Genomic DNA, 17,684 nt, shown 5'->3' on the forward strand with positions numbered 1-17,684 from the left:
TAAGGGGAAAAAAAAAAAAAAGGCTCTCTTCTGAACTGTAAAAATAATAGATGGACTGGCCCCGTTCAAATCTCATTATCTGGCTCTGCCGGAGAAGGCGCAGACATCGGGATCGTGCTGCCAGCAGCCACCTGGTTGCTAGCACTGGGTAAGCGCAGTCACTGGGAATCTAAGGGGAAAAAAAAGCCCAGGGGTAAGCAGGGCTGGTGTGTTTAATCATGGCTGTAATTGGTAACCCGGGTCTGACCCCAGAAACAGGCCTAGCAGGCAGGGTAAACAATAAAGCAAGAGTCTGATGCCCAGCCTACACTTAGAGCTAATAAGTCCTTTCAAAACACGCGGTTGTGAAATAAGACTGAGCGAACCGTGTGAAACGCATCGGAGAGGGGGAAGGATAGGGGCAGACAACAAAGCCTCTTTAACCTGTTAGCTCCCTGGGTTGGCCCCTGGTTTTGCAGCACGCATGGGTTCCCGGCAGCCCAGAGCTCAGCCAGGAGAAGTGCTGAGCATCTTCTCGCCAGGCCGAGCTCCTGGAAGCTCACCAGCCCTCGTGCCTCCACGGCGTGCGCTGTGCTGTGCCCCCTGCCACCTATTTTGGGGCCTGAATGCGTTTTGGCAGCCGGGTCCTGTGCTGGGCCTGCCTGTGCCGCCTGTAGCCAGCCACCCTCCCTCCACCAGCATCCGCAGCGTGGATGGGACATGCGGAGACACGCCTCGGGCATGTCGGGGCAGCTCCGTTTGCAGGCTCTCAGGACGCTAAATATTCCCCTCTGCCTCATCCGCAGAGGGTACGGGGGCTGAGGGCTGGATGCCCTCCAGCGTTTGAGCACAGCAGCTTTTGTAGCAGGAGCCCAGGGCTTCAGCGAATGCCCGCAGCGAGCCAGGAGATGCCTTCCTCACAACAACCTCCCTCTGAGCCTCCTTTTTTATTGCAGGCCGTTGTTTCCTCATGGAAAACAACCTATCTGACCTGCTGCGAATGTCACATCTGTTCGGGAGTATTTTAGGAAGCAAACATTGCTGCACTCGAGGGAGCTGCAACCACAGTAATTGCTTTTTCTTCGAATTTCTGAGGACTTTGGGCCTAGTTTTCCAACGGTGCTGAGCACTCGCTGGCTCCAGCTGCCTTAAGTGCACTCTGGAGGTTTTCTCCTTGGCCTTACTAGCTTCTCGCTGAACCCATGTTGACAGAGCCTTGTGTAAGGAGACATTTGTTCAAAGCCCGACCTTACTGGCTGGAGGAGAAGCCTCAGACAATAGTTCCTCTCGAAGCTGCCATGTCGGGGAAGGTATGTCGATGACCTCACGCTGATTTCACAGATGGTTTCCTGTTCTCTGCATTTGGTTATTGTTTTTTTCCACATCCTCTTTGCAGGATGCCACTGCCTCCGCCTACCTCTGTTCCTGTCGAGCAAAGCTGGAGGGGGTTGAAGGGGGCAAGAGAAGAGGTCCGGCAGGGCACTCGGCGTGGCAGCAGGCCCAGAGCAGGGTGGGGATGGAGGACTTTGCACGGGCACGTCCAGAGAAAGTCTCCAGCTGTAAAGCCTGGAACGGGCTTGTTAGCTCCCGAGATAAAAACGAGTTCAGAGCCCTGGCTTGGTCTCAGAAATGGAGCAAGGATCAGTGGGGCTCCGGGAGGAAGGCAGCGTCCCGCTCCACCCCTCTGCCCTCCAGCAGCCCTTGGCGCTGCCACGTCCCCGCAGCGCAGCAAGGTGAACAGCTCGTGTGAGACACGGGTGTGTGCACAGTGCCCTTATTGCAGCACCCCGGGGTGTGTCTGCCCCAGAAAGTCCCCGAACACATATTAGCTCCAGTCAAAACATGATTTTCCTCCCCGTAGCTGGGGATTCGCAACCGGTGGCGAATCCACCAATGCCACAGGACACAGGAGCCAAATCCTCCTCAGCACGGCCACACGAGCTGGGATTTAGGATCTAAGGAAGGGTAGGCAGCTGTGAGGGCTGGAAACGGAGTCCTAAGAGATGCTGGGTCTTGCTCAAAGCCACAAAAGCGAGGCACGGGGCCCCTCCTGCGAGCTGCAGGCCCTGGTGCTGCAGCGCCTGCATTCCCCAGAGCTTTCCAGGCAAAGCTCCCTGCTGGGGCCTATCTCACACCCCTCCTTCTAGGGCAGGCCAGGGGGCTATATATAGGGCTTTCACACTTCACTCCAACGTAGCCGTGCTACGAAAAAGGGATTTTTCTTTTCTTAGAAATGAGAAGTTCAGAAAAACCCTCTGGCTGAAACCACGAGACGGGATTTTTTAAGTGGTGAGAAAGCGACTCGTCTGCCAAACTCCGGCTCGGCCGGGGAGCTACGCTGCGACGAGCTGCCAGAGCAGCACGTTGCCGAAATCTGTGTTTATTGCTTATAAAGCATTAATGCAGGATAACGTGCCTCACAGCACCATAGCAACCCCAATCGTCGGCAGCAAAACAAGGGCAGGAGCACCGAAGGCACCGTTGCTGTAGCAGCCACTAAGTGAATTTACCGCCCCTGTTCGGAGCCGCCTGACGTCTCGGCACCGGGCGGGGAGTCTCTGCGGGGCTTGGGGCTGTTTTCTGAAAGCCCACGAAGAGCAGCTGGTTTACCCACACTTGAGAGGAGAAGGGAAGGAGACGGTTACAGATTAAAGTGATTTCTGTTGCAGCATCAGGGACCTGAGGTACCACCACTCAGTCCTTTGCTGAAGGGTTCCACAGGACATACATTGTCAAAGAGAAATGGGATCTTTCTGGGAAGATCTGTGTTTTCCCACAAGGCTGAAGAGATCAAGCCTGTCCCATGCAGACTTCAAAGCATTAGCGTGGCTGGTGCTGCTAACAGGAGAAGACAAGCAAACTTCCAGATTTTGGCCTACACCAGCACTGTTAGAACCAGTCAATTCATTTATGGCAACCTGACCTGGCCATGGCTAACTCCAGAATCTCCTGGCCATAACAAGCTCTGGGTCTGGCTGCCCTTCTCTCCCTCCCCACCAGCCCTCGTCTTGGTCCCCAGCTCGACTCCACGGCATGGATTATGTCAGGTTTTATCTATAGCTGCTCCACTGACAAAGCTCTGCCCAATCCATCCATCTCCCCGTGGCCTTTATGTGCCCAGACTGCAAATCCCCAGGGACTTGTGTCTCACAGCCATCAGGAGCTGCAGCACGCAGATGGTCCAGGCTCCAGCGTGGGAGAGAAGGGACACTGGGAGAAGGTCCTTGGGGTTCTTCTCAGGCTACACCCACAAATATGAAAGAAGCCCGTGCTTCCCAGAGCCCAGCAAACCTCCCAAGCCCTGCAAACATCAATTAGCGCACAAAGACAGCCCAGATAAAGCAGGGCAACACCCTAGCAGAGCTTAGATCTGGGTGGTGCCCTTTCCCAAGAGGCAGGCTGATCCCCGCGTGGAAAGATACCTCCCGAGTAGCAGGTGGACTCTGCAGGACCGCTCTAGGCTGTTCCCAAGGATTCCCAGCCCTCCCTGGCAAAGCCGGCTAATTGGTTTTTGGTGGGTGCTGCACCTGCGCAGGGGGAGGCAGGCGCAGGGTGTACCGCATGCAGCCACCCCCGGGTGCTTCCCAAACCTCCCCTCCAGCCACGATGCCACACGCTCCGGCTCTCCCTGAGCAGCACACGGCTCCTCTGTGCCTGCAACAAAAGGCAGCTCAGCACCAGAGCAGAGACGGAGCTAGCAGCTCCCTCGGGAGGGTTTGGAAGGAAGGAGAACGCAGCAGGGCTGAGGTGATGCTGGTCCCTTCCATGCTAGATGACTTCCTCACCACGGCACGCAGCAGACCTGAAAATCAGCCCTTTGCTCCCCAAATCCTACGGACCAGAGCGAATGCCCTCCTCGCTTCGGCTCGCTGACTTCTTTTACTGCTGCCTCGCAGGCTTCAGGGGGGGAAGCCGATGTGGTTTTCTTCATTCGACCTGTTGCAGAAGTCCCACATAGAGTTTTGTTATTCAAGGAAGGTCAGAGAGGCTGGACTCGACCAGATGCCTGGCCTGGGAGCTGGAACTTGCCCTGCGCTGCCAGGGTGTGTGCAACCAGGGAGGGAAGGAGGGAGTTGGCTAGTTAGTAAAGTAGGGGTCATTTACTCAAAAATCTGGGTTTAGGCATAGCTTTGGATTGTACGCAGAGTTCATCTGGGTTTGGTTCCCAGGTTTCAGGTTAGAGCCACATCTATTACTCACAGAAGCAGCACATAAGCTCTCTCTTCGTATTTCTGCATTTCAGCAACAACCGAGGCTTCAGCAGAGTCTCTGGGGGCATTTTTCCACTTATATTTAAAGGAATTAAAGCAGTCGTGATTTTATCTGTGTACATTTGAGGAGAGGAGGTGGGGTCTGGATTCCTGAGCCATTTTCAGGTCAGACCTTGGTGCCTGTCCAAGGCCTTGCCCTATTGCTCAATTCCTGCGCAGGACTTCGGTCTCCCTTTACAAAAACCCAGGAGCTTCACGTAGGAGCTAGGTTTGGAATGAAACTGGCACATTTTAACCTGCTTAAGCTAAACATAACATCGACGTCCTGGAAATGGCCTCTGGGAGGCTGCCCCTGAGGCACGGCAGGGCTGTGATGGTCAAAGAGCTGGCCTCGAGGACTCTGCCAGAGCTGGGACCGGGCCACTTCAGTCCTGCCCGTGCTGACCAGCATTCCCCAGAGCTCCTTGAAACGATTGTCCTCGTCATGCTCATCACCAGCTCAGGCTATAATTAATGCTTTGGGAGCCCAGTTACCCTGCAGCCCTGCCCCACCCCACCCAGCAGTAATGGCAGGGACGGTCCCACTCCCACCCTAGGCAGCTATGTTCCCGTCTCCCACAGAGAGGTCAGCGAAGCTGTCCGGGATCTCTCAGCACCTCTGGAATTCGAGCAGGCACTAAAAACCAAATGAGGTGGCTAAGACAGGCCAAGAACAACGGCTGGAAATGCAGCACATGGGCACCGGTCCCCGCGAGGTGACAGAGGAAAAGGCTGTGCAGAGGAAACACCGAGAGCCACAGTGCCTGGGAGGATGGAGAGTGGGGCGAGCTGTGTCACAGGGGGAACAGCTGCTGGGTTGCAAAAGAAATAAAAGTTCTCTTGCTGGCATCCCCCGCTGGGCACAGCAGTCCCATGGAAGACCTACCTTTGGAGCAGGGCTCTCGAGAGAGGCTCTGGCAGCAGCAGGGCTTTGCAGTCACATTCCTTAGGAAACAAAAGGAGGTTTGGAAAAACAATAAGCCATTTTCCCCTCCCTATACTGAGTCTTGGCTGAGGCCATGCTGAGTGAATTATACATGGAGCTCTGTCAGGAAACCTCCCTCCCAGCTGGGAACGTGCAATCCAATCTGCCAGCAGCCAAGACATCAGCATGGGCCAGGGATGGGGGACAGAGGGGCCAAGCAGAGATCGGAGCCCCTCTGATAGAGCAGGATGCATCCTGCAGCTTCCCTGCACAGCCTGGGCACCCCGGGCCCCTCATCTCAGCGATGTGCCCACCTTCCCGGGGTGCCCCAAGGACTACAAGACTGGAGGGCCAGGTCTGCCAGGACTTGCAGCAAAACCTGGCTATGTTGAACTGGGAGAGAAAACTGCAGCTGGTTGGGGCACAGACCTGGGAGCTCTAGTCAGAGTTCAGCAGATTTATTAATTTTCATTGTAACAGGGTCCTCAACTGCCCCATTAAAGTGCCTTTAATATAGTATCCTGCAAAATTAGTTGACAAGGTAAGGTGCTATTTCTTCCCTTCCCCTCTGTTTCCCAGAAGGTAAACTGAGTCACAGGAAAGCAAAATGGCACGCCTGGGGCAGGCCAGCGGTTTGTGATGGAGCCAGGAGCTCAGTGGGGATGTCCCCCCAAAGCTCAGGCTCCAGGTCATCCCCTTTCTGTTTGCATTGTCCCCAGCAGCTCTGGGACAAGATGAGCCCGATGTGAGATGTGAGAGCCTCACGGAGGCACAGCACATCTGCAGCTAAGATCTTTTGCCTGCCATTCCAGCCATCTGCTCTCCCTGACTGTACTCAAGTCTGGATGTGAAGTCTTGTTTGGTAACCCAAGATTTGAAATGTAATGTTCGTGCTGTAAGAGCTGCCCCAAAACAGATCACCAGCGTTTGGGGAACCTGGATCTCAGCACTGGGGATGTCATGGCAGTGTAAAACAGGAGTTGCAGGTCACGAAGTCATTTCTGCCCCCCAGCAGCACTGCTGCGCTAGGGGAGCTCCTCGGCTTCTCCTAATCCTGGTGCACGCTCATCCCTGCTGTCCCCACGCTCTGCTGCTTACAGCCTGGGTGCCCCCAGTAGCACATGCACTGGGGCGGCTCTTGCAGCTCGCTCAGAAGAAGGTGAGTGAGTTATCACCACAATGCTGCTAGAAAAAGGGAGGAAGATGAGTGCTGACAGTATCCAACCAGGTTTTCTTACTCACCGAGATAGCTGGGCTGCTCAGACAGCAGCCAGGGCAGCACCATGAGCTGCAGCCTGTCCCACCACACAAGGTGATGGCCACTCGTAGCTGCAGCTCACACTTCTGCGACCTCCAGTACTGGACCCTGTACATCTATCAAGGCATTTGTTGGGGGTTCCCAGAGTTCAAGAGCTAACTACATCCCTGGTACCCACTGTAAGGAGTGAAGTGGGGCTGCAATCCCTTACTGCCCAGCTCCGCGGTGTGTGTTTGGGGTGGCGTGCCTCCCAGCTGGCCTGAGAAGCAGCTGAACAAGCACAACGGGGTTGGCCCTGCTGCTGGCACCCACCTGCTGTGTGTTTGCGAAAGCAACTCTCTGCTCACTGTGTGCCTCAGTTTCCTGACACACATGGAAGCTCGCCTCCGATTATGAAAGCACCTGGAGACTTCTGTGCCTGAAAAGCTGTACCTCTAGTGAGGGAGCTGGGAACGCAGCAATGAGACCATCACCTTTTATAGATGGATGCTGTGGTGTCCTTACAGAAAACGCTGTGCAGGAGGGAAGGGAGGGGAAAGTCACCTTCCGGTTTGCCAGCAGCAACAAGCCCTGCGAACACAAGGCACAGGACTGTTTTGTTATGGTCCCTGCGGAGCCACGGGCCGTTCTCAACCCAGATCCCGGTCACTCGGTATGGAAATGGCCCCGTGGAGCAGGAAAACACCTCCACATGGCCCATAACTCCTGGATGACAGGGCCCCAGGGATCGCCAGTCCCTCCTGCGCCTCCAGCTCTCACCGTGATAACCATGTCAGATTTGCTTCGTATACAATGCCCTTGAAATCTGTGGAGGCTGGAAAAGTAAACAGACCTTAAAAGGGGCTGAAATTCCTGCTTTCCACTCCCTCGTTCTCAAGAGTACTCCTGAGTGAAGCAGCTTTTGGAGAGACCAGGCAACCGAAGGCCCTCTTTACGATACAAAGCAGCTAATAATAACCCATGCACCCTTCACCCTGCCTGCTCCAGAGCCCAGGAGAGCCCTTGCTTGGCGATTGCACCCGTTTGTCTGCCATAAATGGTTGTTTTCCCTCTTTTTAGCAAGGCCACATTGTGCCCAAACTGTTCCGTTCCACCATCAGAAATTCCAGCTCAGAATTGCCAGTGCTTGAGATCTCATCACAAGTCTCCTCGGGTTGGATGCTTTTCTTCCCCTCCTGCGAGGGGTGAGCTTTTAATTAAAAAAAGGTTGTTGCTAAGAAGAAAACTGAAAACACAAACTAGCTCGGTGCATCCATGTTAAGGGCTGAACCATAGGAGTCAGCTAAAATGAGCAGAGAAAAAAGAATAAAGCATAAAATCAGACGTCAGTTCTGGAGGACAATGTGTGTCTTGGGGAGGGAAGAGGGGAGATGACCCAGTGTGATCCTATACCCCTTAGAAATGACCAAAATCATTAAATTAATTGACATCCCTGGAGCTCCCTTGGGCAGATGCTAGCACTGCAGAACACTAGGCCTAGTGAGCTGGAGGGAGCAGACATCGTAACACCGCACGCTGATACCTCAGCCTTTCCCCACACCCTGCGCTGTCCCAGAACGAGTTCAGAGCGCTCTCAGCTTTCCTTTCACAAAGGGAAGGTCTCAGCTCTGTGTAGACTGGAACACGTGCATTGGAAAACACCCCAGATGTTCAGGTACATGCTGCTGGCAAGTTAGAGGAGGATCTGGACAAGCCCAAGAGCAAACCCATGCCCTGTGGGCATCTCTGCTGCCTTGGGGACAAAAATCCTTTGTGCTCATGACGCCCCCTCCTCGAAGCACAGACACAGCGAGAAGGGCTCTGCCTGCAAAGTGGGGGTGGGAAATGAGGCAATTTTTTCCAACCTACCACTTCCTACAGCCTCTGAATCGTAACACCATCCTTCCTAGTTGGGCCGTATCAGGACTGGTGCTGGTGTTCAGTTATCGCAGCCAGGTCCGGGCTCACATCTCCCTGGATGAGAACAGAGTGACTCCAGATTCAGAGCTGAGCTGCAGATTAGGATCTGGCGTGCCTCAGGCATTTTGCTGATTGAGCAGAGGTCAATCTTCAGGCAGGGAAGGGATAAAATGGCTTCAAGGAACACGGCAGAGGGCTAGCAGAGAGCAGAGGGTTGCCTTTATTCTCAAAAGTACAGGACCTAAAGGAGGAGCCTTGTGGTGTTTGCAGCAGAACTGACGTGCCTTCCACTACAAACAAAACACTTCAAGGAAGTCTGTTCGTGTCAGCATCGTTTTCTTGGGAAGATTTCCAGACCCTGGGTGGAATTTCTCATCAAAAAGAGAAAGGAGAACAATGAGCAAGCAAGCCTGTGCCTAGAGCAACCCACGCTCCACCTGTGGAGGGAGAGCTCTCCGAGTCAAGCCCCGCTTCTGGCAGGTCACATCTGAATCTGGGTCACTCGCATCTCAGGTCTCAGTTTCAGTCCGTCAGAATAGAAACACGACATGAAACTCCCTTCTTGCAAGATGGAATTAAAAAAAAAGAGCACTTCTCCAGCCAGCTGTTTCTCAGCAGGAGCAGAACAATAATGTCCACTTCAAAGATGCCACCTAAGACACACCTAAGATGAGTGCTTTAGAGACATGTGAGCAGGTAAATCATTTGAAGGGCCACCTTGGGCCCTATAACCGCCCCTGGGTATGCTAAAAATTGTCCACAATTACTCTGTGGGGTGCTTACCTTACATAATTGTCTTAATTGTATGGGGCTGCCTAATTACACTTGATGCAGCTTGAACTAAGCAAAGAAAGGAATTGCACATGGGAGAGAAAAGATTCTGACCAAGCGTTGACCAACATGAGAAAAGCAGAAGGATTCCTCACGGACCCACTTTGCATCTCGCTCCATGACCCTGCTGAGCAAGTTTCCACCGTGCTGTGATAAGATTAGGGACCGGGGTGTGACCGTCCCTTATGGCAGCACGGCACTGAAGCTGGCGGAGCTGCTGGGAGACCCTGGGCTCAGGCTGGCCTGGGGTTGGAAAGGGACTTTCCAGCCGGGATGTGTATCCCACAACAGCAGCACCGTAATTGTCCTTCATTTGGGGCTGTTGATGCAAGGGTAGAAAGCTGTTCGCTGATTAACTGTCTCCTCCTCACAGCTCGGTAACCTTGGTAGCCTGATTTATTTATTTTTTTAACTACGCCACATAGGCATGGAGCAGAGCCGTCTTATCGAGCAGCCACCCACGTGAAAGGAGGAACTTTGCAGCCTACAGCCGTGTCAGAGCTGGAGGGAGGGCAGAGAGCAAAGCCTTGCCAGGCAGAGCTGGAGCAAAGCCTTGCCAGGCAGGTAGGACGCATGCTCTGGGGGCCTTCCTATGGATTCTGAGCCTAGCTTGGGGTATTCCCCGAAGCCGAGGAGCTGTCAGGTGGAGATTTGACATAAAACTATCTTAGAGACTTGCTGTAAAGTGTCCAGATTTCCAAATGTGCATGCACATGAATAACCAACTCCAAATAACACACCGCTTTCAGTGTGCTCTGATCCAGAACTGGTTTCTTCCCCCTTTTTCAGGCACCTGAAAGCCCCCAGCCCAAGCTGCAGGTCTAAGTGTTTTGGTTCTGCTGTGCTAGTTCTCCCCCACAATGTGCAGCCTTTTTGAATCCCCAGAAGTGCCGCGGTTCAGGTGCTGCCTCGGGACATGAAACTGCTAAGTTTTGTAGAAGTGGACTGATTGTTTCCATTTCAAAACCCACAGCGATACAGCTGCATCACACAAGTTGGAACGGGGGAGTGCCATCGGAGAAGAAAATCTAAATATAACCGTGGAAGAGCATTCCACTCGAATTAATTATCAGCAGTGAAATAACATTTTTAAAAGAGAAAGGGAAAATATTGTGCTGAGCTGAGAAAAAGAGGGAGATCTGCCAGTGCTGGCGTGTGTTTATCCTGGGCATTGTTTAAGCTCTTAGTGCTAAATTAGCGACAGAGCCCAGCTGTTCCCGAATCTCAGCCCTCCTCTCTGCTCAGGCCAATAGATTTCACTCTAGTCTGAGCCCAAAAAAGGACCGTATTTCCCTTCCCGGCTGCGCCTGACGTGGCCTGGCCGCACACGTCAGCAGGATCGGCTCCCCAGCAGGAAGCTGGCAAGAGCTTCTTAAAAACAAGTGACGTAGGACACGGCCACGCAGCTCGGTTCAACCCTCCGCACGGAGGGCAGAGCAGCGCAGGGATGTGGAGCAGAGCCATGCTTCCAAAGAAGGAGAGCCTGCATGCCTCTTCCCGTGGCAACAAAGGCACAGCAACAGCCTGCCGAGCCTGCCGCGTCGCTGCCAGGAGTGCCAGGGCTCGTGGTGGCGTGGTGGCGCTGGCAGGTTTTGAAGATTTGCTAGAGATAGGCACAGGAACAAAGGGGTACCTGTGAGAAGCATGTTCACGGTGCCTGGGTGCCTGAAGGGGTGACCGCAAACAGCCCGTGAGTTAGGAAGGAAGGGAAAAGCAGCACGGATATCAGCTTGGGTCTGCAAAGGGGTTGGTGCGTCCCTGCTTCGGATGGGACAAGGGTGTGTTCGTTTCCCTGCGGGGAAAACAAAGGGTCAGCGAATGAAAAGGAAGCCCCTTCACACACCCCTTTGTTTGATCAGTGAGCAGAAACGACTGCTGTTTGAAGAGTATTTTAAGACAGATGCTTCTACTTCCACTTCCTCCTCCACCCCCTGAAAGACCTGGCAGCCTTTCAAGGCTCCCTCTGCAGTGGAGCAGCCACAGGAGAGCCCCCGAACTGGAAGGCAGGAACAGGAGACTAAACCCAGGCCAGTGCCCTCCCTACCCCAGCTTTTTCCACTCCCACGCCCCGCTGCAGAGGCCGGCCAGCATGCAGGCGTTGAGCAGAAATGCGTTCACACGCTAGAAACCTGGTGCTTCCTTCCCTGCAGCATGGCCCTGAGTAACATAAGTAATTGGTAGTCTCTTTGATGAATTTCACTTTTACTGCTTTCAAGTTAGCCACAGTCCTCAGCCTGCCTGGTTTTTCTCTTATGTCTGCAATATTCACAATTATTTGCTGAATACACTCGGAGTGACACTAGTTAGCAGACTGGGGCTTGTGAATGCAAGCTGTCTTTAGATATAATCGGGCAGCCAGCTGGCTGCACTAGGTGTTTCGGTTCCTGCCATGATGAAGCACCCAGTCTCCTGTCCCCAGGCCACACGGATTCTCCCACAAAGTGCTGACAGTGACCCAGCAACACCACGAGCCGTGCCAGCCCTCTGCTTTTTAGCACCACAGTCCAAAGTGCAGAGCAGCAGCACAGCCACAGAGCAGGAAGCTTTGCACAGCAGAGCTGGTAGCTCAGCCACATTCCCTTGCAATGGAAGCCCCAGCTTACAGCAGCTGAGATGATCATGCTAACAGTCTACACCATCAGTGGGAAAAAGCTACTGATGCAAATGTATGCTGGAAGAGATCTGGACTGGTCTGCACTGGTTCTGCAGTGCAGAAGCCTCCCGTAGCAATTAGCGAACAGAAACAAGCGAGCTTTCAGAGGTGCCTGTGGGTTTAGCAGCCAGCAGCTCGGACTCCGTGAGGAGGAGGCAGAGAGCTGATCATCATCCTTCCCTCCAGAGCTAGCTCCAAACTAACTTTATGCAAGCAGCAACTCGCCAGCCAGCAGCACACAGGCACCCGGCCACCAGTGCAGACGCAGGCGTAAACCCACGCCGTGCGTGCCCCTGATGTGCTGGGTGCTGCGTGCCCTCAATGTGCTGGGTGCTGCATGTCCCTGATGTGCTGGGCACTGTGTCCTCGATGTTCTGGGTGCTGCCTGCCCTCGATGTGCCGCATGCCCTCAATGTGCCCCATGCCCTCTATGTGCCCCATGCCCTCGATGCACTGCATGCCCTCCATGTGCCACATGCCCTCCATGTGCTGCATGCCCCCGCTGTGCTGCGTGCCCTCGATTTTGCGTCAGGCCAGCTGGCAGCAAGGATCAGCTTGCAAAGCGCGGATCCGGTTGCAGCTTGGCTCGGCCGAGGGCCATGCTGGCTGCTGCTCGTGCCCCCAGGGTGCGTCACAGCCTGCAGCAGGCCCTGCGGCATCGCCCCATGGCACAGCACCCAGGCATCCATCCCTCAGCCCCGGCTCTGCAAACCCAGCTGGGTGCAGGGCCGCTGCTGGGGGAGATACCTGGGGTTGTTCCTGCCCATTCTCCCGGGAAGCAGTTGGAGCCGTCTCCAGCATGGGTCTGACCGGGGTCAGGGGCTGCACGGCCTCTCCCCGTAACGCCTTGCGCCAAACACATTATTAGGACAAAATTCTGAGCTGACCTCGGGCGGTCTCTGGATCGTCTCCCATGCTGGAGTTGAAGACGCCGCCAGGGCCGTGTCTGTGTTTGGCTCGCTTCCATTTGGTGGAGCTGAGTGCGTGTCCGTGTGCTTGGGAACTGCTGAGCGCTGTACTCGTGTCACCGTGCCTGTCTGGGGCTCTAATGTCCTGGCCAAGTTCGCTCACAGCTCAGAAACTTTCTGCCTTGGTTGCTTGTACTTTGTCTTGGCTCTGAGGGAGCAGAGGAGGGACTGCCTCCCCGTTCGTGGCCCCTTGTACTCTTCACACCCTTAAAAGCAATTAGCTGCCAACCCTTGAGATCTCACATCTTGTGATTTCTTAAAAAGTTGTAAACACCTTGGCTTCATTCCTGAGAAAATGGGCGGAATGGTGGTAAGCCCCTTAGTTACATGACCCCTTAGGTCACGAAGGTTTTTAGGCAAAACTTTACCCTCCGTTGGCATTAGTCACTGTTCAGGGAATGCGATATACCAGCAAAAGATGTCCTCTGTGCTGCCCCGGAGATGGAAACCTTGAATGGGAAAAAGAACGAAGACGCAGAGCAAGATAAAACCCCATCCCGGCAGTATTTTGAAACAAAACTGTTCTTTCAAAACAAGGCCAGTATCTGATGAAGTGCAGGGACAAAGATAATGCCTCTGTCTAGAATTAAGGACATGTTTCACCCTGTTCAGGAAAGCCGAACAAAGGGGTCAGACTGACTTCTGCGCTATTTTAAGCCTTTTAGGTTAAAGGTCATTTAGAGCTGCTGCATAAGTAGTGGATGTTTTATTTAAAGGCTGTTTGCTTGCTAGAATTTCTAGGGCCCCGAATGCTGTTGCATTATTTTAAAAGCCTTTGTCATGCTAATGTAGCAAGGACACTCAGGAATGGGAGAGGAGCAAACACCCTGGTGCTGGTGGTGGGAGAGGAGCAAACACCCTGGTGCTGGTGGTGTGTGAAGGTCCACATACCCTGGGCTCAGACGTGCACACATTTTTCTCGTTTGGCTGCAGCGTGGCAGTCAGAGGCGTGGGGTCAGCTACTCCCCTGCACGCAGACACCCTCCTGCCTGCCTGGGTTGTCTCAGCAACAGTTGCTTCGACACTCTGTTGTTATGTCCTGTAAATGTTTAATGGGAAGCTTATCTCTCTTACCTATACAGATGGCTCAGGTTATTGAGCTTGTGTGCAAGGATTAATTGGAAATGGGCAGATGTCAGCTAACCAGAAAAAGAGCTTCATATGTAAGTAATTAGATGAGCTGGGATGCTGGTGAGGGGGCGAAGCCACCTCTGAAGGATTCGGAGCAAAAAGGACAAGCCCAAAAGGATCTTCCTGGAGCTTTCCTATAAATTACCTGTAAGGACTAGACCTCATGAACGTGGGATGCAAATGCAAGATGATGCCCACACTTCAGAGCTCTGCTTGATGATGGCTGCAGTGTTCAGTGGGGGATTAGCACCCAGTACTCTCAGCTAGTCTCAGCTCACAGTCCAGGGCATCTGCTCTTCCCCTGCAGATAATGGGGACTGACTGGGTGAGATGGATGGGGAAAAGAGGTCACGTTACATGGAGCAGCCTGATTGAACCTTCCACATTGAATCCTGACCGTAAGAAGTTTAAGATCTGCAAGCTTGGTTATTTTTATTTTTATTTTTATTTTTATTTTTATTTTTATTTTTAATAATAAACAGCAATAGTTTAGACTCTAATATGTATTGTCTATCTTAAGTGGATTTTTCAAGACTATATACTTTAGTAAATTCAAGTTTTAAAAGATCACACTAAAAAAAAGCATGTAACATAAATTGCATAAAAATAGAGAAAGAAAAATCCAGAGAAGCTGAAACAAAGCATTCTCATGTGCTATTCCCTTAGCTAAAATAACACCCATGTGCATATTCATTCATGCATATATATAATCTTTTGCAGTACGTTTTGCTCACCTGCACACACCTGCATTCGGGCACAGATATTTATGTGCAAGTGAGCAATTTGTGAATCTGTATCACATGCAGATATGCCCGCTTTTGAAGGCCTGTTCTCACTTGCTGGCAGACGAGGAAATTGTTGTTGGGACTAATGCTTGGATACAAGGATAAGTGGCAGGATCCAACTCCGCAGAGAGCACCCTGTTTGCTGGGGTTAACCACCACCACCGAGAGCTGGTGAACTCATTGCCTCAATCCTGATCACCTGAGAATGTTAGTAAGATGCCTTTAGTAGAGAGCCAAGGTTTATTTGAGGAACAGGATAGTCAGAAATCGAGTTTGAGTGTTTCACAACATCAGAGAAGCTAAGGATTTGTTTACAGCGCCTAATTATAGCAGTTTAGTGCCAACAGAGAATCAGGAAAGATGAAAGATGTGCTGTAAGGAAAGAATATGCTATGCACGACTGCAATACTGCACCAAATTCCTCATGAAAAGGACTTAGGTCCTCTCAAGGTCCTAATCAAATATACGTGGGGACTGAATGTGAATAAATGATGACACTCTGTAGAAGTAGCTGGGGAAATGGCTGCAGCATTTCGTAATCAGACTGAGTCAGAGATGTATTTCTGGGAACGTACATGCAGAAGGCAAGAATTTCCCCCGGGAGGCAGGGAATGGTTGGTATCTGAAAATCAGCAGTTCTTTAGTTCCAGTCAATGAGCTGAAGAGAGAAGGGATATCAAACGCCAGAGAAAGATGGCATAAACAGAACAGACTCAGTCCTCATATCAAGAGTTAGTACTGGGGAAACCAGGCTTAAAATTAGAGATCTTTAAACAAATGAACTGGTGTCATAATTATCAAAGAGCTCTGACACTCTCCTGGCTGCCCTATACAGGCAAAGTGCCTCGAAATCCTGTATGTGCAAAGTCCCTGCCAAAGGCCTACATGCTGTGATTATCTTTTGGAGGAGGGAATTTGAGGATCTAAAGATGTTCAGAAGTAAAAGCTCCTAATTTCTTGCCACGAATCTGAACAAGAACAGCTGCCAGACATTTCTTGTGCATCCTGCGCTCCTGGACAGACCACGTCACACTGCAGGTAGCGTTGCTGGCTGTTCAGCCTGGGCTTCCCACGGAATAGTTCCTATGGCACCAGCAACGAGTCCTTCAGCTGCACCAAATAATCTCATTAGAAGAACAGAAAGAGGTTTGGACCAAGGCAGCTCCCAAATCACTTTCAAAACTCCTCAGTCAGGGAACTGAGCAGATGCCAGACCCGCGGGCGCTCCAGCTACCTTCTCGTTGCGCAGAGGTACCATTGCACCAGCCACCAGCAGCTCAGTGGGCTGCACAGTGAAGGACACGTCCAAGGGTTACGTGACTTGGAGGTAGGAGAGATCCTTTTCCGTGACTCTGTTTACAGGCATGGGATTATAGTGGCAGTAACTTAAGCAAGTGTATGCATACTTATCTGAATGTGGGGCCAGATTTCACACGGTTGGTCATTGATATTGTGGCTGTACTTTCTTAATTCTCTGTCAGACTCCTGAAGAGAGGGGGATAGTTTTTCTAAGGAGGTCAGTGCCCTGCAAGAAGAGCTCGGCTATAAAAAGCTGTTAAGCCATTGAGACACCCAAAGTATCACTAAAGCTCTTGAGAGAAGACAGACAGGTCTCTTTAAACACTGTCCCTGCACCTCTATTTGTTTCAGCATGCAGAGTCTGTTTTTTCCCCTACCTCAAGCACTATGCCAACCTCAGGATGTGCAGAAGTTGAGGTAAGAATGTTCCCAGTCATTCCACTAGGGTCCAAGATGATCAGGCTCCTGATACTTTTCACCCTGCTTTTGCAAGGAAGAAACTCCACCATTCCTCCATCTAAAGCAGAAACCAAAGGAAGAGTGGGAGAACAGGAATCTCCTAACTCCTACTGTACTGGGCATTGGAAACAACCCAACTCAAAGCAGTAGTCAGTGATTCACTGACATTCCCCTCCCTGAGACTTTAAGCCAAATCAAGCAGGGAGACAGACTCTTGCCAAGATGGTGAGGTAAAAGCTAAGACCCTGTAAGAAATAAAACCCGCATTGAGTCAAGCTGTCCTGATCGTGGCACAAAACCTCTCTCCCTTTCAGCAAAATGAAAATAAAGGGTTACGTCTTATCACGGACGTTTATGCACATAAGGGTTGTTGATTTTATTCTGCTTGCTTTTTGCCACTCCCAAAGGTCTGATATCTGACACAGTGCAGTTTAGGCAGGGCCACGGTATAGGCCATTGACATGTGCTGGCATCAGGAAGCACATTCCTCCTTACAGGCCCCGAAGCACGAGCTGAACACCAAATGGATCAAGCATCAGGCAGGAGTCTGAAGCTGCTTACTATGTCCAGGAAGGAGATGGCTGTACTTAGATGTAGTCAGCCAGGAAGAAGTAGATAAGATTGCTCTGATCTTCATGATAGAATGCTTATCAAGTATATAGAGCTTTGAGCAAAACCAGGCGGTTGTTAGGAGAACCTGCTGAACTGCTGTCAGGATGTAATATTTATCACCGAAGTGAATAATCCAGTGCGACTGCTTTGTCTCATGTTTTGCCAGTGTGAAAACCAGGGGTTGCTCCACAGCAAAAAAAAAAAGTGTCCAATAGAAAGGAAATGCTTGGGAACCATAAACACATCAAAGATGGTTTGAAATCTTCTTATTGTAGCAGTTAATAAGGGACATGTGCCAAGGCCACACACAATTTAGACCGGTTTCACCCAAAGCCACTTGAATAAATCTAGACATGTTGTAAAGACTGCACACACATAACATGGAATCAGGGAACACAGAATTTCAGTCTTTAATCTGACCGGTCAGGCCCAGTTTCCCCCGCAGTAAATATTTACTGTGTTGGTAGGGAAAGGCAGAAGAGACAGAAAGTGAGCCTAAATTATTTGTTAGAGATATAAGCAGGTGATTTAAACAGGTGAGATAGCCAAAAATATAGATTTATCAGTACCCTGCTGAGGCCATGGGGATAAGATTAATGGACATACCAACACAATGACTAGTATCTTAAAAGACA

This window comes from Cygnus atratus, chromosome 24 (assembly GCF_013377495.2).
Source record: "Cygnus atratus isolate AKBS03 ecotype Queensland, Australia chromosome 24, CAtr_DNAZoo_HiC_assembly, whole genome shotgun sequence".
In the NCBI taxonomy this organism is placed as follows: domain Eukaryota; kingdom Metazoa; phylum Chordata; class Aves; order Anseriformes; family Anatidae; genus Cygnus; species Cygnus atratus.